General features: G+C 48.0%; 2 long non-coding RNA genes across 2 annotated transcripts; both read right to left on the reverse strand.

The window, feature by feature from the left end:
- Window positions 1-200: 200 nt before the first annotated feature.
- LOC145804134 (uncharacterized) lies at window positions 201-867 on the reverse strand. The gene is made up of 3 exons (XR_014345750.1): window positions 663-867; window positions 373-534; window positions 201-279 (listed from the first exon to the last, which is right to left on the reverse strand). It is a non-coding gene; the product is annotated as an uncharacterized LOC145804134 (long non-coding RNA).
- Window positions 868-22,992: 22,125 nt separating this feature from the next.
- Window positions 22,993-23,722, reverse strand: LOC145804135 (uncharacterized). Its single transcript, XR_014345751.1, has 3 exons — window positions 23,518-23,722; window positions 23,228-23,389; window positions 22,993-23,134 (listed from the first exon to the last, which is right to left on the reverse strand). It is a non-coding gene; the product is annotated as an uncharacterized LOC145804135 (long non-coding RNA).
- Window positions 23,723-24,163: the final 441 nt, after the last annotated feature.

Genomic DNA, 24,163 nt, shown 5'->3' on the forward strand with positions numbered 1-24,163 from the left:
GTAGTCCCCCTCCTCAAGATATAATAAAGCATCGCTACCCAGCATAGCTCCGACTACCTCCAAGTAAGAGAGCCTGTCAGCAGTCCGCATACTGACTGGGGGTACTGCGGGAGGATCCTGAGAAAGATACCCCCATACCTGGCGCAGAAAGCGTTCCCCCAGAAACCATGCCCTGCCAACCGGCCCCTCGAGCAGGACCCTATACTGGGAGATGTCCGACCCTCCGGTATACTGAAGTCGGAGACCATCACCCAGGGGCGCCCAAGGCTGCCATGAGATCTGCGGATGATAAATGCATAAACCAATCAGAAATTGGGAGTATACAGAGCAAATCAAAGATGAAAATGAAAGGAACTGAAAGTTCTGAAGTACCTCCGAATGCCGCACAGTGTCAAAGTACTGCCGCAGGTAAATGAGGGTCTCTCGGGGTCTCGGCCGGTGCGGGCCCTCGAACACTAGTGAGTATGGGGTCATGGGAACCCCTGCCACCTCCAACTCTGGGGCTAATGCTGGGAAGTATACATAGACCCATAGCTGAGAAAAGCAGTGCAGAATGTAAGTACGAAATGCTGAGAGCAAAATACAGACTGTAAAAGTGCGTTGTGTGTGCAATGTACAAGTAATGAAGAGCAGAAATGTAAATCAAGAGGACAGAAAAGTACCTCCCAGGCTCTCCAGTAGCCGCCAAGTAAATCTCCCCGCCCGCGGGAGGTCGCGCTCATATAAAAGTAAAGGGTAGCCAGGCCGGCGCCACCCCAGTCATATCGATGGACCTGTGATAGGTCAACCAGAGCGCTCAGCAGGTATAGCCCGACTGTGTTCCCTCTATCGGCGAACAGAGTAGTCCCGAAGAGGAACATAAGGAAACCACGGGCGTACTGCTCCGTCTCCTCAAGAGTCTCGGGCACCATCTCCTCCCGCCGGAAGTGGGAAGAGAACCAAGTGTATCGGACTCTCCCAGAAACCCTGTCAACGGGCGGGCGAGCCCGCAATATATACATCCAAGCGGCCTCCCACTCACCCATATCCTCATCATAGGGGATGGGCCAACCTCCTATGTCCAAGCCAGTCAATACAGCGAAGTCTAGAGGCGTCATGGTCATGTCCCCGGTAGCAGAGAAATGAAAGGAGTTGGTGGTGTCCCACCATCTCTCTACCAAGGCTGCCATCAGAGTCCTTCTGGCAGAGCAACGGCACAACCCAACGCAGAAAGCCCCGAATCCTGCCAAGTCTACCAAATCTCGGACGGCCTCCGGGAGCTCAGCGTACCAGTCCCGTGCGACGGTGGAACCATACCCCCGTACGTTGCGGGAACCAACCTGCATTCAGAATGAATACATGTGTCAATAATGAACTGGGCTGTGTGCCAATGAGATGAAATGGGCTGTGTGCCGATGAAGTGAACTGGGCTGCGTGCCAATGAGATGAACTGGGCTGTGTGCCGATAAAATGAAATGGGTTGTGTACCGATGAAGTGAAATAAGCTACATGCAAATTCTAATCTGGGCTGCGTGTTCAGAAAATTTGAAGTTTGGGCTACGTGTTCGAATTTCAACTAGTGTGGGCTGCGTGTTCACTATTCTAATCTGGGCTGCGTGTTCAGAAAATTTGAAGTTTGGGCTGCGTGTTCGAATTTCAACTAGCGTGGGCTGCGTGTTCACTATTCTAACCTGGGCTGCGTGTTCAGAAAATTTGAAGTTTGGACTGCGTGTTCGAATTTCAACTAGCGTGGGCTGCGTGTTCACTATTTTAATCTGGGCTGCGTGTTCAGAAAATTTGAAGTTTGGGCTGCGTGTTCGAATTTCAACTAGTGTGGGCTGCGTGTTCACTATTCTAATCTGGACTGCGTGTTCAGAAAATTTGAAGATTGGGCTGCGTGTTCGAATTTCAACTAGCGTGGGCTGCGTGTTCACTATTCTAACCTGGGCTGCGTGTTCAGAAAATTTGAAGTGTGGGCTGCGTGTTCACTATTCTAATCTGGGCTGCGTGTTCAGAAAATTTGAAGTTTGGGCTTCGTGTTCGAATTTCAACTAGCGTGGGCTGCGTGTTCACTATTCTAATCTGGGCTGCGTGTTCAGAAAATTTGAAGTTTGGGCTGCGTGTTCGAATTTCAACTACTGTGGGCTGCGTGTTCACTATTTAATCTGGGCTGCGTGTTCAGAAAATTTAAAGTTTGGGCTGCGTGTTCAACTTTCAACTACTGTGGGCTGCGTGTTCACTATTTAATCTGGGCTGCGTGTTCAGAAAATTTGAAGTTTGGGCTGCGTGTTCACTATTCTAATCTGGGCTGCGTGTTCAGAAAATTTGAAGTTTGGGCTGCGTGTTCGAATTTCAACTACTGTGGGCTGCGTGTTCACTATTTAATCTGGGCTGCATGTTCAGAAAATTTAAAGTTTGGGCTGCGTGTTCAACTTTCAACTACTGTAGGTTGCGTGTTCACTATTTAATCTGGGCTGCGTGTTAAGAAAATTTGAAGTTTGGGCTGCGTGTTCGAATTTCAACTAGCGTGGGCTGCGTGTTCACTATTCTAATCTGGGCTGTGTGTTCAGAAAATTTGAAGTTTGGGCTGCGTGTTCGAATTTCAACTAGCGTGGGCTGCGTGTTCACTATTCTAATCTGGGCTGCGTGTTCAGAAAATTTAAAGTTTGGGCTGCGTGTTCAACTTTCTTTCAGTGTGGGCTGCGTGTTCACTATTCTAATCTGGGCTGCGTGTTCAGAAAATCTGAAGTTTGGGCTGCGTGTTCAACTTTCTATCAGTGTGGGCTGCGTGTTCACTATTTAATCTGGGCTGCGTGTTCAGAAAATTTGAAGTTTGGGCTGCGTGTTCAAATTTCAACTAGCGTGGGCTGCGTGTTCACTATTCTAACCTGGGCTGCGTGTTCAGAAAATTTGAAGTTTGGGCTGCGTGTTCAACTTTCTATCTGTGTGGGCTGCGTGTTCACAATTCTAATCTGGGCTGTGTGTTCTGAAAATTTAAAGTGTGGGCTGTGTGTTCACTTTCGAATTCGGGCTGTGTGTTCGACAAGTCAGTGTTTGAGCCGTGTGTTCACCTCTAAACTAATGTGTACTGTGTGTTCGCAATTAATTAATGAGCCGAGTGTTCAGAAATTTGAGTGTTGAAACTACATGTTCAGGATGCAAGCAAAGTACTATGTCATAAGCTAAACTGCGTGTTCAAGCATGGCAAAGGTGCGAAATGTACAAAAAATACAGAAAATGAAGTAAATACCTCTCGGGCCTCATGAGAGAGGTGATGCTCTGGCTCTCGGAGAAGCAGATCCCCGGGTGCTCGCTCGTCAAAGCTAGTGAAGTGACGGAAGACGGCACGAGGGAGGACATGTGCTGGCGGATGGTACCTCCCGGGAATAAAAGGTCGGGTCCTCGGGGGTAGAGTCATGGGATCAAAATCGTCCCCGGCACCTGGAAAGCCTCCGCCGTGGGGAGAATTGCCCGCCATTTTCAAAGAATCTGCAAAAGGAGCAAAAATGAGCGAAAATGAGCCAAAATTGGAAAAAGTCAACAAAAGTCAACTCTCGGGAAATGAAAAAGTCAACAAAAGTCAACTCCCGAGAAAATCTTCCAAATATTGAGACAAACTTACCTCAAGTGGCGAAAATGAGAAAAGAAGCTCCGAAACCGAAATTTAATCGCTTCAAAGTGTTTAAAACTGAATGTTTTTGCGGAAACAATTTGCGTGGGGCGTTGGAAAACACGTATAGAACTCAGATCTGGAGAAGAAAGTGGTGTAGAAGGTGAGAAAGGGGAAGATCTCGGCTGCCTTATATAGGCTCAAGGTTTTGGTTGAAGGAGCATAAAGAAAGAAGGTAAAAAGACCAAAGTGCCCCCGGATTTGGGCAGATGGCCGGCCGACCACATTTACTAGCCGGCCAGCCATTTCCTTTTTGGAAAACCGGCCGGCCAGCCTTTTACTTTATGGAAAACCGGTCGGTGGCCTCCCCTTGGGAAGATAAACGGCCGGTCATGTCCCTCACAGGCTCACCTAGCTCCCTGCAAATTTTGAGGAAGATTGGAGTTCTCGGGACCCGAAAAAGTTCAAGAAAAGTACACTTCCGGTCGCGAAATTGCTCCGTCGGAACTTCGGCTTCGAGATCTGACATGTGCCTCATCATCATTCATCAAAATCAAAGTGTATCCTTTTTGAATGAGTTGTAGCCCTTCCGGGAAGCGGATCGGAGGCCGTGATCGAGTTACCTTCGCCGAAACATGCATTTCCGTACTCGTTATTTCATGACAAACGGGCACCCTGATTCATGCTCGTTTCGCACTATCATGCACATAACTTGCATTCTCATGAGCATACCTGCATTAACGTGCACATTTCTTGATATTGGCATACCTCTATGTTTGAGCATACGTTGTCACGCATGTTCCACTCTTGCATTGCGATGCATTCACTCACCGGCACTGCGTGTGTCGAACTTTCGGAATCACATTAAATATATGTTGTTAGCATATTGTGCTCGTTGAGTTTCTCTCTTTTGCAGGCACGATATTGTATGTACGGTTCAATTGAGGCTGGTATGACCAGACGAATCGCGCAGGTATCGTATCTTCTCCGTGTGAGACGTGGCGGGGATTGAATAATCCTCCGCATTCTTAACTGTATGAAATGTAGTTGTTGCTTTGCATTCTTGCTTAAAACTATTGCATCTATTTGCGAATACTTGCTTCATTACAGCTTGCTGCATTCGCATGATCATGAGTGATGACCGGCTTCGCGTAGCGTATAAGTCCAACTTTCAAAACCGGCTTCGCGTAGCGTATAAGTCCAATCTTCAAAATCTTCTTGCATTATCATTTGCATTTTGCCCCCTGCCTGCGGGCATGCCTGCGGGCACATCTCTGTTCATTTTGTACGTTTGTCTAAGTCTTCGGCCTTGTCAAAAATGGGTCGTCTCTAGGCTTTGACATTCACTCCCGTCACTTATGACTTTCGAGTTCTGTCAAAGAGGGGCAACTGTAGACACCCCATTTTTGACCGACCTTAAGACTCAGACGTCACTGATTGAGCGCTTGGTGATGTTGCATAATGTGCTTGTTCAGAAGTTTCAGAGTTGCGGCCGTGAACCCTGCCTCCGGACTTCCGAACCCTCTTTTGTACTTTGCCTCGGTTTGCGAACCAGGCTCGGTTTTCTTTGTTTCTTTTCCTGAGGGAAGGGAGAGGTCCCGTAGACCATCTCAATGTCCGTAGGCTACATTTGGTGGCCGTAGGCCATTTTTCCCATTTCGGAGTCCGGTTTTCGGTTTTCGGAGCCGTCAGGCCGTGTGCCTCGGTTCGGGACCGCCTAACCATCTCCGTTTGTTATGATTTTTGGCATACTTCCTTTATACTCCCTTTTGAGGGACACTGGGGTCTGAGAAACCCACTTCGTGGCCGAATGCCACTTTCGGTGCTTAACAGCCCATTTTCGGGACCCCGAACTGCGTGTTTTGGCCCCCGAACATTCATTTTGCAACGGTTTTCGTTCTTTTTTTTGGCAGGTACCTCTGTTTTATCACTAAGAAGGTCACTGAAGGGTGGGAGGCCAGTAATTGTTGCAGCAACCAGTTATACATCCTCCGACGCCCTCCGGCGCCCGTTTTTCGCACTTCCGGGCTAATGTTGAACACCTTGGGGCCATCTTCTTGAACTTTCAACCACATATTTGTGATGTACACACATGGGAGGACCCTAAAAAATGGTGGCCGACCATTAATTCAATTTGACCCTTTTGAACCCCTCCTTCCGGGCTAATGTTGAACACCTTGGGGCCATCTTCTTGAACTTTCAACCACATATTTGTGATGTACACACATGGGAGGACCCTAAAAAATGGTGGCCGGCCATTAATTCAATTTGACCCTTTTGAACCTCTCCTTCCGGGATAATGTTGAACACCTTGGGGCCATTTTCTTCAGACCCAAACCACATATTTGTGATGTACACACATGGGAGGACCCTAAAAAATGGTGGCCGGCCACTAAATATGCTTGACCCTTTTGACCCCTAGCCGGCCGACTAGGGGGTGTGGCCGGCCGGCCACCTGAAGCAAAAGTAACTGGCCGGCCGAGTTCCTTGCACTGTTCACTTTACAGCTGTATAGCTTTATCCCCCAGAAAATATCAATATCCGGGGGATATTTTGTGGGGGAAAGTTGCCCTCCTTTTCCCCCACCTTTACACCCCCTTTTTTGCCCTTATAACCAGCAAGCGATATCACATTCAAGGGTTAGAAAAAATTGTCTTCAAGCTTCCATAGACAAATCCCTCTCTATCCCTCTCATTTCCTAAAAAACTTCCAAGTCCCTAATCACCATTTGTTCTACACCACCAAGCTCTACCATCACCACTTCATTTCCAGCAACAAGGAGGGCTTCTCAAAGGCTAAAGGAGCTGCAAATTGGTCCAAGAAGCAACAAAAGCTTGACTCTTCAAGGGTGAGTAACATTTCTCCTCTTTGACCCTTTTTCTTGATCCATTTGTAAGCCCTATATGCTTTTTGTTTCAAGCTCCGGCCCTAACTGAAAGGGGCCCTCTTTTGAGCTCATTTTCACTTTTCATTAAGGGCTCAACCGTGTTTGAGCCCTCCATGATGCACTTGCTTCATTAATCCTCTTATATGTCATAATCTTGCATGCTATTTTTGGCCCATGAGTAATCTGTTTTTGAGCATGTTGTAAACTGATAACAGGCTTATTTTGAGCCCCTCTCCAACATTGAAGAAGGGCTCAACAACATTTGGGACTTCCATGTTGTACTTACCTTTATACTCCCCTTTTGGTCCCATTTTTGCATGCAATGGCAGCCTACCATGCTTTTGTTTTTGGCCATTTTACAGTTCTGAAAAGTTCTTATTTTGGTCCATTTTTCATGTTTCATTTAGGTCCCTTCATGGTTTGGGACCTCCATATGCCACTTCATGTTATATCTCTCTTTTATTCCCCATTCTTGCATGTTTTGTTAGCCTACCATGCTTTTGGTTTTGGCCATTTTACAGGCCTAGAGATAATCTTATTTTGGCCTGTACTTCATGTTTTATTAACATTTTTTTTCTGTTTGGTGATTATTTTGTATACTTCATGTTATAGCACCTTTTGAGCCTCAATCTTGTGCCTTTTTTTAGCATGTTTGTATATTGATTTGAGGTTTGCCATATACTGTAAACATTCATATTTTTGGTCCCTCTTCAATGTTGTAGAAGGAAATTTTTCAGTTTGGATTTTGCTTACATCACTTGCTTCATTACCCCTCTCTTGGCCCCTATTCTTGCATGCCATTTTTGCCCTACCTATGCTTGCTGTTTGGCCATGTTTATAACTGTGAAAGTGCCTTTTTTGGGACTTCCTAGCTTCTGTCTTTGCATTACATGTCCATATTGTGCATGTTTGGCATAGCTATAGGCCATTTCGGGTGCCTAAATTCGCATTTCGGGACAATTCCATGCATTTAGTGTCATTTCGCCTCATTTTGGGACTGTTTTCCCCCGTATTTTAGTGCTGAAATTCTATTAGAATGATTGCTTTCCATTTCTATGTCATTGCATCGCATTCTGCAATTGCCTCGGTTTGCGTGCCCGTGTGCACGCATTTCGAGGCACTTCATTTTCATCCATCGGCATCCTATGTGAGTGTGGCTGAGGCTCTCTCATGTTGGTATAAGCCCATATTGCATTTTCTATGTCATTGCATCGCATTCTGTCATTGCCTCGATTTGCGTGCCCGTGTGCACGCATTTCGAGGCACTTCATTTTCATTCACCGGCATCCTATGTGAGTGTGGCTGAGGCTCTCTCATGTTGGTATAAGCCCACATTGCATTTTCTATGTCATTGCATCGCATTCTGTCATTGCCTCGGTTTGCGTGCCCGTGTGCATGCATTTCGAGGCACTTCATTTTCATTCACCGGCATCCTATGTGAGTGTGGCTGAGGCTCTATCATGTTGGTATAAGCCCATATTGCATTTTCTATGTCATTGCATCGCATTCTGTCATTGCCTCGGTTTGCGTGCCCGTGTGCACGCATTTCGAGGCACTTCATTTTGATCCATCGGCTTCTTATGTGAGAGTGGCTGAGGCTCTCTCATGTTAGTATAAGTCCATGTTCCATTTTCCATGCCATTGCATCGCATTCTGTCATCGCCTCGATTTGCGTGCCTGTGTACACGCATTTCGAGGCACGTCATTTTTCATCCACCGGCATCCTATGTGAGTGTGGCTGAGGCTCTCTCATGTTGGTATAAGCCCATATCTTGTTTCCATGTCATTTGCATTGCATATGTCATCGCCTCGGTTTGCGTGCCCGTGTGCACGCATTTTGAGGCAATTCATTTTCATCCACCGGCATCCTATGTGAGTGTGGCTGAGGCTCACTCATGTTGGTATAAGCCCATATCATGTGTTGCATGTCATTTTCTCGGTTTGCGTGCCCGTGTGCACGCATTTCGAGGCATCTCATTTTCACAGCTTAGTGCATATTAGGTTGTATCTTAGATTGCATTCTGTCATTTTCTCGATTTGCGTGCCCGTGTGCACGCATTTCGAGGTATCTCATTTTCACAGCTTAGTGCATACTAGGTTGTATCTTAGATTGCATTCTGTCATTTTCTCGGTTTGCGTGCCCGTGTGCACGCACTTCGAGGCATCTCATTTTCATAGTATGGTGTATGTTAGGATTGCATCTTAGTTGCATGTCATGCATATTGCATCGTGTTCAGGATAGGAGTTAACCCGGGCACGGGAAACGAGGTACATTTCGTACTCCGAGTGACGGAATGTGTCTCAATTCCCAGTCACCGACACTCCGGATTATCCATGATGGAGTTAGGTTTTAGCTGTGTTTTCATGTGCATTCATTCTATATTGAGTTGTGCAATTCGACTCCTCGGCCATCATGCCTCGGTATGCGTGATTGGTGGCACGAGGATCGAGGCATGCATATATTTGTGAAAATACATTGCTATGCCCCTTTCCTGCTCTCTATTGCAGCAAAATGAAGAATCAGCAACTTTTCAGAGTCTGGCACGCTTTCCCAGAACAACTGCTAAACAGAGGCTAATTGGGGCATCCCGGTGGATTTCCGTGCAAAGCAGCCGGACATGCATCATCCATCAGAAGCAAGGCAGTCCCTGGCTTGCATGCCAGTTTTATTTACTTTCTTAGTTAATTTGTTAATTAATTAGGAATTTGTATATTATTCGGACTGTATTATTCGGACTGTAATATTCTTTTATTTCGGGATTGTATATTTATTTGGACCCTCTGCGCGAGGGCACAACTGTAATAAGTGTGCGTGTGTGTGTGTTGTATGTCTCCCAACCCCACGTCTTTCTTCCCTTTTATTTATCCGCTTTTGATGGTTAGGTTAGGACATGTTTAAATTAGCATACAGTATGACAGCATGTTCGCATTCATTCATCTGTATTGCATGCACCGGGCTCGGCGCATCATACTAACTGCATTGTACTTTCAATTCCAAATTGAATACATGTTAGTTGTAACATTCCATACGCCATGTTTAGAATAGCTGAGCCTGGTATAGTTGCATCTTTGCATGTGTTGCATTAGGCATTTCTGTATAATTAGGATCATGCATGATTTCTAATGAAGTTTCTATTTTGGCTTGGAGTACCCGGTAAGCTTTATGCTTTAGCATCCCTGCATGCGTGTGAGTGACTGCCATAAATAGCATGTTTACCATGAGGCTAAATGCTTATGTGATATAACTGCCTGAATGCCTGTGGGTGAAGGTTGGGTTAGTTGGATTGGAATAAATCATCAAATGTTTCAAGCCTACCTGCGGGTAGCAAACCATTTTCAAAAAGCGAACATGAAATGTTTTTGTTCCAATTCAGGCGATCCAGTCTATACTTGTATGCTGTGCGCATCACATAGTAACCTAGGCTAATAACCGGAATAAGAACTCACAATGTTTTCAAAAATTGATATCATGATTAGTAGAGGCCGGTCTATGACCGGGCGAGCAGGGGTGCTCACGAAGTGACCTTCCCCAATCGTACCCAAGTTCCCGAGCCAAGGCAACTTTGGTTATGACGGACACGTGGCCTTTTGGCACCGAGTCAGGGTTTCCTAAATTTCCCAAAATAAAATATTTAGGTGGCGACTCTGTATCTGGCAAAGCAGTCCATGTTTGGCACTTCTTTCAAAAAATCTGTTTTCTCAAAAACGATTTGTCGGATTTGGACTCTTTGGTTCAGACTTAGAACCGTGACTACAAAAAGTCGAGTCAGAGCTATAGCGAGGTCCCCCGCGGGCTTGTTACAGTTTCTGGCGACTCCGCTGGGGATTTAGAGAACTTGACTCGAACTCATGATATCTGTTTTTGACTACACTTGTATGTTTCTTTGCATTGCATTTGCATTGGTGCGCCTAGGACACCGTGTTTGCCATCTGCTATTCCTGAACGGTTTGCCGGAGGCTTGTCTTGTCAAGGCATGACCATAAGGCTGACCGGTTGTGGGCTCTGCCAGTATGGGAACACAAACCCCGGTTTTACCGGGGCACCCTCTTTGACCTTTCGACCTAGTGCATATTCGGATCCTTAGTGACCATTCCAAATTAGGATAGGTTGCTTACCCGTTTATAGGTTGTTTGAAACCGCTCTGTGCGTAGTGAAACCCTAGTTCCTGACAAAATAGGACAGGGAAACCCTACCCCAACATAGGGGTGTTTTGGCTCTCACTTATCTGTTATGTGCTTTAGAGTGCGTCTCTACAGGAATGCATGTATCAGTATATGAGTTTGGGCATCAGGCCTGCGGGCATCAGTTCAGTATTATGGGTATCAGGCCTGCGGGCATCAGCCAGTATTTGAGAATCAGCTATCTGCGGGTATCAGATTCTGTTTTAGGAGACAGTGATACAGGGATAATAATCAGTGTTTGAGGACAGTGTGTATTCAGCTTATTGACTGTGTGTTGATTATGCCCGGCTGTGTGTCATGCATTTTATTTTAAGCTGTTATGCTGTCCGTTTATCTGTTTACTTATTTCCTTTTCGCTTTATTTATCTTTTGCTAGGTCAGTTCTAGCACAATTGCTTCCAACCCAGCAGGCATTCCCCAAGCACTTTGGACACGAGGTCGTCGACTCCATCGATCTGAGGATCTAATCGACGGACAGCCAGTGTTCCATTCTCTACCCCCTGTTACCAGAAGGAAGCAGAAAAAGCGCAGTGTATCTGAACAGAGATCACCAGAACAGTGGTTTCCCCCATCAGTGGACAGTCGGATTGAGATCCCCATTGAGACAGATCTGCCAGTAGTTCAGATAAATCAAAACAGTATGACGACACCAACAGGAGTTGAGGAGATGATGCGCCAAATGCAAGAAACCATGCGGGCCATGCAACAGGATGCCGTTCGCCGGGATGAACTCGCTAAACAACAAGCTGAAATTATGACCCAGCAGGTTGAGCTGATTACCAGACTGCAACAACAGAATACAGCGTCTGCTTCACAACAAATCCCTCCTCCAGTAGGGGCTCCATTACCTGAGCAGGCACCTACTGTTCAGAACGCCCCACCAAATGCCCAGAATACCCTGCCAAATATCCAAAACTTACAAGAGGACACGAGTCTTCCAACGGGGCCAGCTCCGCCCCCGCTTCCACCACAATTGTCCAAGGTCCATGCACCCAATCGCCCCGACTCTCCCTTCGAGTTCGAGGTTGATCATACAGCTCTGAAATTGAGCAAACTGGAGAAGCTCTTTAAGAAATCCCAAGGGGTCAAGGCTATGCCGGATATCGAAGACGGATATACCGAGGAGGCCGTAACACTCCCCGATAGGTTCAAAATGCCACAAATCGACCGTTTTGACGGGTCCGGCGACCCCATGGTCCATCTCTGACTGTTTGCAGACATCTTGCGGCCGATGGGCCTAACACAACCACAGAAGCTTTCACTATTCGGCCGAACCCTGTCAGGTGTGGCCGCCCATTGGTACGCAAAGTTACAAGATGAAGTGAAAAGGAATTGGGATGAAATGGCTGAGGCCTTTGTCGCACAATATTCACACAACACTCAGATCAAGATCACAACCCGTGATCTCGAAACGACAAGGCAAGAGCCCAAGGAAACTTTCTCGGACTTTGTGATCCGATGGAGGGCAAAGGCGTCAATGATGACTTTAAGGCCCACTGACAAAGATCAAATCCGGATTATTGTGCGCAATCTCCACCCAAAGTTGATGCAGAGAATGATTGTAGTCCCCTTCCCTACTTTCGCAGATTTACACGAGATAGGGGTGCAAATCGAAGACGCAATGAAACAAGGTTTGTTTGACCACGACAGAGAACAACCGAGGAGGACTTTCAACCGCAACAACAATGCGGGCCCGAGTGGCGCTGCAAATACGAGAGCCTCGGAAGTTAGTGTGGTCACCACCACTCCCCCTCCCCCTTCAAGGCCCATGGCTGCCACACCCTTCTCCGGCGCGTCCGGAAGCAACACACAAAGCAACAGATTCCAACCGCGAGGCCAAAGAACCTTTACCCCACTATATATGCCCCTGACCAAAGTTCTGGGAATATTGATCAGGAAAAATCATTTGAAACCCCTGGAGCCAAAGCCATTACCGAATCCACTCCCCCCCCTCTTATGACCCGTCAAAGTACTGAGCGTATCACCAACAACACGGTCACGACACCGACCGTTGTTACAGATTGCGTCATGAGATCCAGGATCTTATTGACAAACAGGTGATCGCGCCTCCTGATAAACCCAATGTCACAACCAACCCTCTCCCACCACATAACCAACCTCCCCCTCCCAACAGAATTAATTTTATTCAGACTGGGGTCGCATCTTACGATCCTAGCATCTATATTACGCCCACCCACCTTCCCAAGCCGGAGGTGCTCCTCCCCGATTGCACTGATTTCTTGTGCATGGTGGACATCTCCAAAACCCAACCAGAACCGATGGTGGTGACCGTCGAAGACGGGGCAGGGCAGATTTTAGGAGAGAATGAGATTGTTGAATCTGAGACTGGACAGAGTTTTGTTGGGGGAGCCTATGATCCAAGCAAGTACATCCTATCAACGAGCCGAATTGGGCTAGGTATAGAATTGCCAGAGACAGGAGAGCTATGCATGATCCGGGGGGATGGATCTGGGCTATGGGCAGATGATCTGACAGCCGTAGAGGAGGACTTTGCCAACCTGCAATTTTTCGATGACCAGGAACTGGGGGATACGTCAATCAACTGGTACGATTATGAGGGATCAGCGGAGGCCACTGGATGGCTCGAGGATCAACCAGATGCAGTGGGGGAAGCCCAACCAGAACAGAGCCCGGCAGGGGCAGAAATATCAGTTGTGGCCGGAATGGCCGAAAGTCAAGTTGTATCACCGGAGAGCGCCGGTGCTAAGAATTCCGCTCGGGACATGGGCATTATGGATACGGGAATTGTTGAACAAACAGCTGTACTGATGCAGCTGGAACGAGAAAAGTTTGAGGAGGCTGAGAGAATTAGGAAAGCTAAAGGCCCTGAGGGGACTGAAAGTGCTGTGTGCACGAAGATAGAGAATGCTGCGAGCATGTGGACAGGGAGTACTGTGAGTGCAACTAAACCGGAGCCAGACAGGTGTCTGTTGGCTGCCGATGGAATGTGGTGGGAAGACGATGACTTATGTCTTGCCCACACAGATGAAGACTGGGGGAATAATCAACCGGATGACACTTGGTACCTTGATGAGGTTGACCATATGACAAGAAGTGGGCGGTACTTCAAACCCCCACACCTGGACCAACCCGAGGCATCCGGGAAGGATAGAGAAGCGGAGAAATAGAAGGAGAAGCAGATTGAAGAGGAAGCTGTGCTGAAACAATTAAAGAAGATACAAGCAGACATCTCCATCTGGGGACTGCTAATGGCATCACGAGTACATAGAGAAGCTGTCCTATCTGCTATGGACAAGTCCAAACTCTCCATAGACACCACGCCTGAACAGCTGGTTGGGCTGGTTTTTCCGGGAGGAGGTTCCCTGGCATTAACCTTTTCGGACAAGGAACTACTGCCTGAGGGCACAAATCATAACAAACCTCTCTATATTTCTGTGGAATGTAGAGATAAGTGGATACTGGTGGTACTTGTTGATACCGGGTCTGCGATTAATGTCTGCCCGACCAGAACGACATATGCAATCGGGTTGAAGCCCGTGGACTTCGTCCCAACTACCCAAGTGATCAGAGCATACGACAATACCGGCAGAGAAGTGATGGGGACTGTTAAAATTCAAACCAAGGTTGGTCCAGGACAACACAGTATTGAATTTCATATCTTGGACGTTCCCGCAACCTTTAACCTACTTTTGGGGCGACCGTGGTTGCACCAGGTCAAAGCAGTCTCTTCCACTCTACATCAAATGCTAAAGTACCCTCACGGGAAAGGGGTAGCGATCGTTTTTGGGAATTCATCAATCCATCCGCCGCCGGAAGTGTCCACACCCGTCTTGGAGATCGAGCACGGCACGGAGGATGTGTTTTTGTCGGGGTTCACTTTGGCCGAGGCTCAAGTGGTGCAGAATGTCATGGCTGTGAATGAGGGTATGAACGTTAGTGCTCAATCTATCTACCTCATGAACAAGCTAAAACATACTCCCAGGATGGGATTAGGGAGAAGCGGTCGGAAGGGCGTCTCAGTGTTGGCCGAAGTGCCACACAACCCTCACGCCTTTGGACTGGGTTATCTGCCCACCAAAGAGGACTGGGTGAGGAAAGGGAAAGAAATGGCCGGAAGGGCCAGAGCAAAGAAGGCCGGGAAGCCATTTGAGTTAATGCATAGGCCCATCTGGGGTACCCTAAACGGACGCTTCGTCCGGGAGGGGGAAGATTTTCCATTCTGCGGCTTCCCGGAGCCATGGCTAAACGCAGAGGGGAAGCGCGTGCCTGGTTTTGAAATCTTATTCGACATACAATTATCTGGGGATGACGTTGCCGAAGCGCAGACAGACCCACCAACTGAGGTGGAGCAGTGTAGAACAGTGGATCCTGAGAGCACAGAGCTTGAAATGGGGGTAGCACTGGCGAGTCTACTATCAGATCCTCCGATCGACCAAGAGTGCTTGGGGGATAACTCTTCGGTTTCTATGATTGGAGATGTAATAGCTGCGGGCTTTCCAACGCCGATCTTGGATGCATCTATCGCACCTTCTCTCATCTGGCAATATGAAGAAGGCTTTTTATCTAGCAGTTCCGGGTCAGGTAGTGAGCCGGAATCTGATTCTACCGAATCTTGTGTGTCGGAATCAGATTCCAGCTCGACTGAGTCTGAGTCCGGTATTCCTGGGGGTGATAACCCGGATGCCACAGTCCTGTCTAGGTCGTCATTTTCATTTTCTTTTGAGTCTGTTGTAACAGAGGAATCTGACGGCTTGGAAATATTTAATGAGAATGATGTGGATGTGGTTTCTGAGTATTTTTCTGTGCCTTTGATTTATTGCTTAAATCAGGATTTTCAAAATTTTGATGAAAACAACGAGGGAGAAATTCCCCCAGTTTTGCAACGATTAATTGATCAAGAGCAGGAAAGATTTGTTAAACCTTTAATGGATGAAATCACTACTGTGAATGTTGGTACTGAGAAGGACCCGCAGCTGGTCCAGATCGGGTCCACGTTGTCTTCGGAGGAGCGCGAGCGCTTAGTCGCTTTATTAAAAGATTTCAAAGATGTTTTCGCGTGGTCTTACGAAGACATGCCTAGAATCGATCCTGAGATTGTACGGCACTGGATCCCTCTTGATCCCGAGGCCCGCCCTGTCAAACAGAAACTCAGAAGGATTCGCCCAGACTGGGCTCTCAAAATTAAGGAAGCGGTCACCAAGCAAATTGACGCAGGGTTCCTGCTGGTATCTGAATATCCAACTTGGTTGGCCAACATTGTTCCGGTGCCAAAGAAGGATGGCAGAATTCGGGTCTGTGTAGACTTCAGAGATTTGAACAGGGCCAGTCCGAAGGACGACTTTCCCTTGCCACACATTGATGAATTGGTGGATTTCACGGCAGGACACGCCTTGCTTTCGTTTATGGATGGTTTCTCAGGCTATAATCAGATAGTAATGGCACCCGAAGACCGGGAGAAGACTGCGTTCACTACCCCGTGGGGGACATATTGTTATAGAGTGATGCCGTTCGGGTTGAAAAATGCTGGAGTTACGTATCAACGGGCAGCAACTACAATATTGCATGATATGATCCATAAAGAGGTCGAGGTGTATGTGGACGACATGATTGTCAAGTCCAAAGAAAGAGAGGGCCACTACACCGCCTTACAAAAATTCTTTCAAAGGATCAAAGAGTTTCAGCTGCGACTGAATCCCCAGAAATGCACGTTTGGTGTTACAGCAGGGAAGATGCTAGGGTTTCTGATTACACAAAGGGGCATCGAGGTCGACCCTTCCAAAATCAAGGCCATCTTAGAAATGCCACCACCAAGGACTGAAAAGGAGGTGCGAGGCTTTCTGGGTAAAGTGCAATTCATAAGATGGTTTATTTCTAAATTAACCTTGACTTGTGAACCACGTTTTGGTCTCCTGAAGAAAGGAAAGAAATTCCAATGGGACGGCCGATGTCAAGCAGCTTTTGAGCAGATCAAAGAGTATCTACAGAACCCGCCCGTGTTGTCACCACCAGAGCCGGGGAGACCGTTGATATTGTACCTTTCGGTAACTGAGACTACCATGGGCTGCATGCTCGCGCAGGAGTCAGAAGACAAAGTGGAAAGAGCCATCTACTATCTGAGCAAAAAGATGCTGGATTACGAGACCCGCTATACACCGCTGGAGAAGGCTTGTTTGGCCTTGGTATGGGCAACCAGGAAGCTGCGACACTACTTGTTAGCTCATTCTGTAATGTTGGTTTCGCGTTTGGATCCCATCAAATATCTTTTCGAGAAACCAGCACTTACGGGTAGGCTAGCTCGTTGGCTGCTGTTGCTCTCCGAATTTGATTTGAAGTATGTAACGCGCAAGTCAGTAAAAGGGAGAGCGGTAGCGGAGTTCCTTGCCGACCACCCGGTTGAGGGGGATGAAGCGGTTGAGTATCTATTCCCAGATGAAGCCATTCTGCACGTCGAAGATGAAACTTGGACGATGTACTTTGACGGAGCGTCAAACCAGTATGGGTATGGGATAGGGGTGTTGCTGATAGCGCCTGACGATTCCCGTATCCCTTTAGCATTCAAGCTCCAGTTCAAAGTCTCGAACAAAGAGGCAGAGTATGAGGCATGTATTGCTGGCCTGGAAGCAGCCCTAGAACTAGGGGCAAGACGGTTGGACGTCATTGGGGACTCAAACCTTGTTGTGTCTCAAGCAAAAGGAGATTGGAAAGTCAAGGAAGAAAGGATGATAATTTACCACCAAACCTTGGATTTGCTAATTCCTCGGTTTGAGAAGCTAAATTTCACCCACCTCGTAAAAGAGAACAACAGGTTTGCAGATTCACTGGCAACTCTATCTTCTATGATAGACATCCCGTCCGGAGTCCGGATGCGTCCAGTCATTATTGATCAAAAGTTTATGCCAGCATACGAGTCGATTTCCGCCATAGATGAGGTTCAAGACGGCAACCCCTGGTATTACGACATCTGGAACTTCTTGGAAAAGGAGACATATCCGCCAGGGGCAAATGCCAAGGATAAGAGGGCCATCAGAAGAATGGCTGCTCAGTTCATTATCTGCGGGGGTAAGCTGTACAAAAGGGGTCATCTGGGAATGCATAAGCTCTGTGTAGAAGCTAAAGAGTCGAAACGCCTGATGGAAGCCATCCATGGGGGGGAGTGCGGTGCACACATGAATGGAGTAATGCTGGCCAGAAAGATCCTCAGACAGGGCTACTACTGGTCAACCATGGAGGAGGATTGTATTAGTTTTGTTCGGCGATGCCACAAGTGTCAAATTCATGCAAACCGCATGAACATCCCGCCGTCAAAGCTGTACAACATGACTTCACCATGGCCTTTTTCGGTCTGGGGAATTGATGTGATCGGAGCTGTTACCCCGAAGGGGTCAAACGGGCATGAGTTTATCCTAGTAGCGATAGATTATTTTACAAAGTGGGTCGAGGCCCAATCATACGCGGTGTTGAAGGCGTCGCACGTCGCAAAGTTCATCAGAAACAACATCATCTGTCGCTACGGGGTGCCAAACGAGATAATTTCAGATAATGGTTCCCATTTCAAGAAAGAAGTGATAGACTTGTTGGAGAAATACAATGTGGCTTTCCATAAGTCATCTACATACCGGCCGCAGACCAACGGAGCGGTTGAGGCCGCCAACAAGAATATCAAGCATATACTACAGAAGATGGTGGGAACCTATCGGGATTGGCCAGACAAGCTGCCATTTGCTCTGTGGGGCTACAGGACTTCAATCAGAACTTCTACTGGAGCAACTCCATATTCATTGGTCTATGGAATGGAGGTTGTTCTACCCATCGAGATTGAGGTTCCGTCGTTACGAGTATTGGCTGAATGCCAAATAGCCGAAGCAGATTGGCAGCAAAGCAGATTCGAAGAACTCATGCTCTTTGATGAAAGAAGACTGAAAGCACTGTACCACATCCAAGGCTATCAACGCAGAATTGCCCGGGCTTTCAACAAGAAGGTTAAGTCCAGGAATCTGAAAGAAGGAGATTTGGTGCTCAAAGACAACCGAGCTCCCATCCACGACCCAAGGGGCAAGTTCAAACCCAATTGGACTGGTCCTTACATTATCAAAGCTATCTGGTCAGGTGGAGCTGTGGTTCTGATGGATCTAGATAGCTTGGAGTTCTCACAACCGATCAATATGGACAAGTTGAAGAAATACTATCCTTGAGAGGCTCGCTAGGCCGAAAACCCGAAAGGGCGACCTAGGCAAAAGTCAGGGCACAAAAAAATTAGAAAATATAAAAACTGAGCTCGCAAGGTTGAAAACCCGCAAAGGGCGGCCTTGGCAAAAGTTAGAGCACAAAAGGAGAGTGAAAATACTCGAGTGAACCTCGGCCTGAACTACGTAAGGCTTGATTCCCATCTTTGGGATACGTAGGCAACTTCACCTTGAAGTTCAGCCATAAACTCTTCCCCGATCAACTCTGTCCATTTCGATCATCTCAGGCATCTTTATCCATCAGCATTTATCGCAATCTCCGGTACAGTGCTGTTCAGACTAGGGGTAACTTTCCGTTGCCGCGACGGTGCAAAGTTACTCAGACTAGGGGCAACTTTCCGTTGCCGTGCAATGCCGCATTGTTCTTCAGACTAGGGGCAACTTTCCAGTTGCAAGGATCTGGGGTTGTGCATCTCAGTGACAGATCTTCGGCGTGTCCAGTTCTGATCCACATCGAAAATAGTTTTGAAACGTTTTAATAAAAGTTGACTTTGTTCAAATCAATCTTTTTACGACTAAGACCATTTTTGGACCAAAAGCGAAAAATTTTCAGTACCACAACTTTCAATTTCATTGATTTCAAAACTGAGTTCTCCTGCTCTTGCATTACAATCGAGGTTGCTTTTTTTTAGTACATTCAAAAGGAAAACTTGAAAATGCTAAATAAGCAATAAATTTGGGGCATAGTTGAATCAAGTATCTCTGCATCCCCTCCCAGAGCTGGACGAAGCATCTGAAGCCAAGCTAGGCCCAACCTGTGCCTCCTCGTTGAGCCAATCCAAGCACTCATCGGACAAAGTGCAACTGAAAGTGGAAGCAGGGGCCAGGAGCTCTCTAGTCCTCCATGCTGTGGCATATCAGGCAAGGTGTGCACCCCAGACCGGGAAAGCGGCTGGGTACTCAATCCCCTCCGGTGGGCAGGTCTGATCATGACCAAACTGACGTAGAAACCGGAACGGAAAATAGAATACGCAGTGGGTTAGACCAATCAATTGGATCCCAATCAGCCGGGACATACTATAGCTCATTGCCGGGAGGCTGAGCCAAGGACAACGCCAAGCAATGCCGTCTGTGGACAAGTTGCACATCCAATCGAACAACCACCTTTCGTCAAGAGCATTGACTAGGCGCTGCCAAAAGAAGTAGCCTCGAGCTGAATAGGCCGGGCAAGAGTCCACAACCTGCAACTTATCCATTAACCATACCTAGGGGAGGGATGGAAAATGAGAGAATAAAGAACAGAGAGATGTACGATGAGAGAAAAGTAAGAAGGGTTTTGTGAGAAAAACCGAGCCTGAGGGTCGAGTGATGTGAGCAAATATATATGTGAGGTCGGGTGGGAAACATTACCTGCAGCAGTAGTGGACTCCCGGCGAACCTAGTCGCCTCCCGGCGATGGATAGAATCTAAGCCCATCAGTGTCTCGGCCAAGGTCATGGCAATACAGCTCTTCCCTTCTCTCAAGCCTTGGGCGACTCCAATCAGGCGAATGCTAGCCCCGCCGAAGCCCGAGGAAAGCAGAAAGTGAGACAACAAACATAAGCAGAGGGCGTGTTGCCGGAAACCCTGCCAATAATGGTTGCTGCGGTCACCAGCGTAGGAAAAACGATGGATCAAGCTGAGGATGTCCAGTTTCCCACTGCAGATCAGAGATCGAGCGTCATGCGCCGTGAGCCCACACATCCGCCCTAAAGCCTGAGCATGGCCAAAACGGAGCTGGGGCAAGATCACTTCAGAGCATTCAGACTCCATCAAAACCTGAAAATCTTCGAAAGTGGGACACATCTCTTGGCCGCCAAACCTAAAAACGTGCGCCACTGGATTCCAGAACCTTGCCGCGGCATAGAGAAAAGGGAGCTGTAGCGGAGTACGACTCAGCGTGAATAGTACATTCAAGCCGAAACCCCGGAAGTTCAGCTTTTCCGAACCATCTAGAGAAGAGATCCAAGATGTGAGATTTTCTGCGAGAAACGCCTCCATCTTTGTCTAAAACTAAGATGAAATGAATGTTCCCGAAGTTGAGGCTTTTATAGAGGGAAAAACACTATTCACGGGGACATGTGTCAAAAATCAGGTGGCTGCAGGACTAAGTGGCCGGCCGGCCACCTTTTCTGGCTGGCCAGCCATTTACTTTTTACAAAATGGCCGGCCAGCTGTCTCTCTCCACAAATTTGGCCGGCCGGCTCCCAAAGGTGGCCGGCAATGCTGCAGTGTATCTCCTTGGCCCTGTTTTACTCTTCGAGGGAAAGTTTCAAGCATTTCCGTGCAACGGGAGAGTCAAAGACCTTCATTTCCCTCTGTTTCGGATGCGTTCCGGTGCCCAGATCGTCAGAAGTACGCTCTGTTGTTGCTGAGTTTTGTTTATCGAGTTGTTGTTTTGCTTATCGAGTTGTTTGTCGAGCGGACGTGTTTCGTGTTTTTGAGTCATTGCGCTCTGTTTAAGCAATCTTTGTTTAAGTCTTGTTTATTTGCGTTGTCAACGTTGTTGCATTTTGTTTATCGAGTTGTAAACTTGCTAAAGGTTCTGTTATATCTTAGTAAGTTGAGTTGCTTAGTTTGTTGCGTCGGTTCACTACCTGACTTGGTGATTACACAATGCGCATTCCCATTCAAATTCTTTTTTTTTTTTTTTTTTTGTGTGCGAAATAAAATGATGCGATACGATGCTAAAAGTTTGAAATACAAACACCTTTTCAAAAGCTATTTCATTCCATCATGCTTTACAAGGAACAAAGGTACAAGTTTTACAAAAAATAAAACTGCCTAACAATGTGCAAAGTGCTACAAACTACTAGCAAAAAGAAAAATAAAGCAGGAAATAGCAACATCAATGTCCTCGGGAGCGGGAACGAGAAGCACTCCTCATTCTCTTCTGCGGGACAACCTCTGCACCATCATCATCATCTGAGTCGGAGCTGTCATCCTCAGGATCCCCCTCAGCCTCGCCTCTGTTCCCCGAACCAAGACCGGAGCCCCCCTCCTCAGCAGATGTCTCTGACTGACGGTCGGTAGCCTCCTCCTCCTCCTCCTCAGCATCCTCCTCCTCCTCATCAGGCTCCGCCTCTACAACGTGAGCCCTGCGTCTGCGGACAGGCCCTCCTCGAGCTCCTCGATAAGGCCTAGATGGCCCGGCTCCTCGGAAAGGCCGGGATGGCCCCGCCCCCTGAAAAGGCCCGGGTGACCCAACTCCCTGAAAAGGTCTAGATGACCCAGCTCCCCAAGGAGGCCCTGGTGGCCTGGCCTGCGGCTGACCGGACCATGAAGGCATCTGAAAACAAAGAGTTTAATTCAAATACATCAGTCCAAATATATACATCAGATGCAGATACAAGCAAAAGCTACGTGAAGTAGGTGCATGTAAATACAGTGTCCAAGTGGGGTGTGTGTCAGATGTGCTCTACACAAGTAGTCTATCGATGAAGTAGAAATCAGCATGTCATCAGAAGTATGATAAATGCCAGAAAACTGAAGGGTACCTGAATGCCCGCGACAGACAACTGTGCCTCCCTACGCAGGACCATGCCCTCGAGTGTGGCCACCAGTCCAACCACCTCCTCCATGTACCCTCGCGATGGCTGCAAAGATGAGCTCATAATCATCAGTGAACGAAAGAATGTCTAAACATCTGAATGATGAATGAAAAACAGTGGAGCATACCAGCGGTGAGTCAGGATCAATGGCGTATCGATCACTGGGCATCGGAGGCTCTAGCGGGATCGGGGTCGGAGAGATAGCCCCATACTGCTACGCCATCAACTCAGTCGGCATATCTGGCCATCCAGGATGAGGATAAGTCGACGGAATCGGAGGAACTGGTCTACCCCCACCTCTAGATGTACCAGCCCTATTAGTAGAAGGGGCGTCTGCAGCCCGAGCCCGGGCCTAGCCCGAGGATGACATACTGGTAGGCCTCGTCATCGGGGTGCGAGCTCCCGTCAATGGAGGCATCAAATATATGTGACGGTAAGTGGCGTAGTCCCCCTCCTCAAGATATAATAAAGCATCGCTACCCAGCATAGCTCCGACTACCTCCAAGTAAGAGAGCCTGTCAGCAGTCCGCATACTGACTGGGGGTACTGCGGGAGGATCCTGAGAAAGATACCCCCATACCTGGCGCAGAAAGCGTTCCCCCAGAAACCATGCCCTGCCAACCGGCCCCTCGAGCAGGACCCTATACTGGGAGATGTCCGACCCTCCGGTATACTGAAGTCGGAGACCATCACCCAGGGGCGCCCAAGGCTGCCATGAGATCTGCGGATGATAAATGCATAAACCAATCAGAAATTGGGAGTATACAGAGCAAATCAAAGATGAAAATGAAAGGAACTGAAAGTTCTGAAGTACCTCCGAATGCCGCACAGTGTCAAAGTACTGCCGCAGGTAAATGAGGGTCTCTCGGGGTCTCGGCCGGTGCGGGCCCTCGAACACTAGTGAGTATGGGGTCATGGGAACCCCTGCCACCTCCAACTCTGGGGCTAATGCTGGGAAGTATACATAGACCCATAGCTGAGAAAAGCAGTGCAGAATGTAAGTACGAAATGCTGAGAGCAAAATACAGACTGTAAAAGTGCGCTGTGTGTGCAATGTACAAGTAATGAAGAGCAGAAATGTAAATCAAGAGGACAGAAAAGTACCTCCCAGGCTCTCCAGTAGCCGCCAAGTAAATCTCCCCGCCCGCGGGAGGTCGCGCTCATATAAAAGTAAAGGGTAGCCAGGCCGGCGCCACCCCAGTCATATCGATGGACCTGTGATAGGTCAACCAGAGCGCTCAGCAGGTATAGCCCGACTGTGTTCCCTCTATCGGCGAACAGAGTAGTCCCGAAGAGGAACATAAGGAAACCACGGGCGTACTGCTCCGTCTCCTCAAGAGTCTCGGGCACCATCTCCTCCCGCCGGAAGTGGGAAGAGAACCAAGTGTATCGGACTCTCCCAGAAACCCTGTCAACGGGCGGGCGAGCCCGCAATATATACATCCAAGCGGCCTCCCACTCACCCATATCCTCATCATAGGGGATGGGCCAACCTCCTATGTCCAAGCCAGTCAATACAGCGAAGTCTAGAGGCGTCATGGTCATGTCCCCGGTAGCAGAGAAATGAAAGGAGTTGGTGGTGTCCCACCATCTCTCTACCAAGGCTGCCATCAGAGTCCTTCTGGCAGAGCAACGGCACAACCCAACGCAGAAAGCCCCGAATCCTGCCAAGTCTACCAAATCTCGGACGGCCTCCGGGAGCTCAGCGTACCAGTCCCGTGCGGCGGTGGAACCATACCCCCGTACGTTG

The sequence above is a fragment of the Camellia sinensis genome, chromosome 12 (genome assembly GCF_055761805.1).
Source record: "Camellia sinensis isolate YWXY chromosome 12, ASM5576180v1, whole genome shotgun sequence".
NCBI classification, from domain to species: Eukaryota; Viridiplantae; Streptophyta; class Magnoliopsida; order Ericales; family Theaceae; genus Camellia; species Camellia sinensis.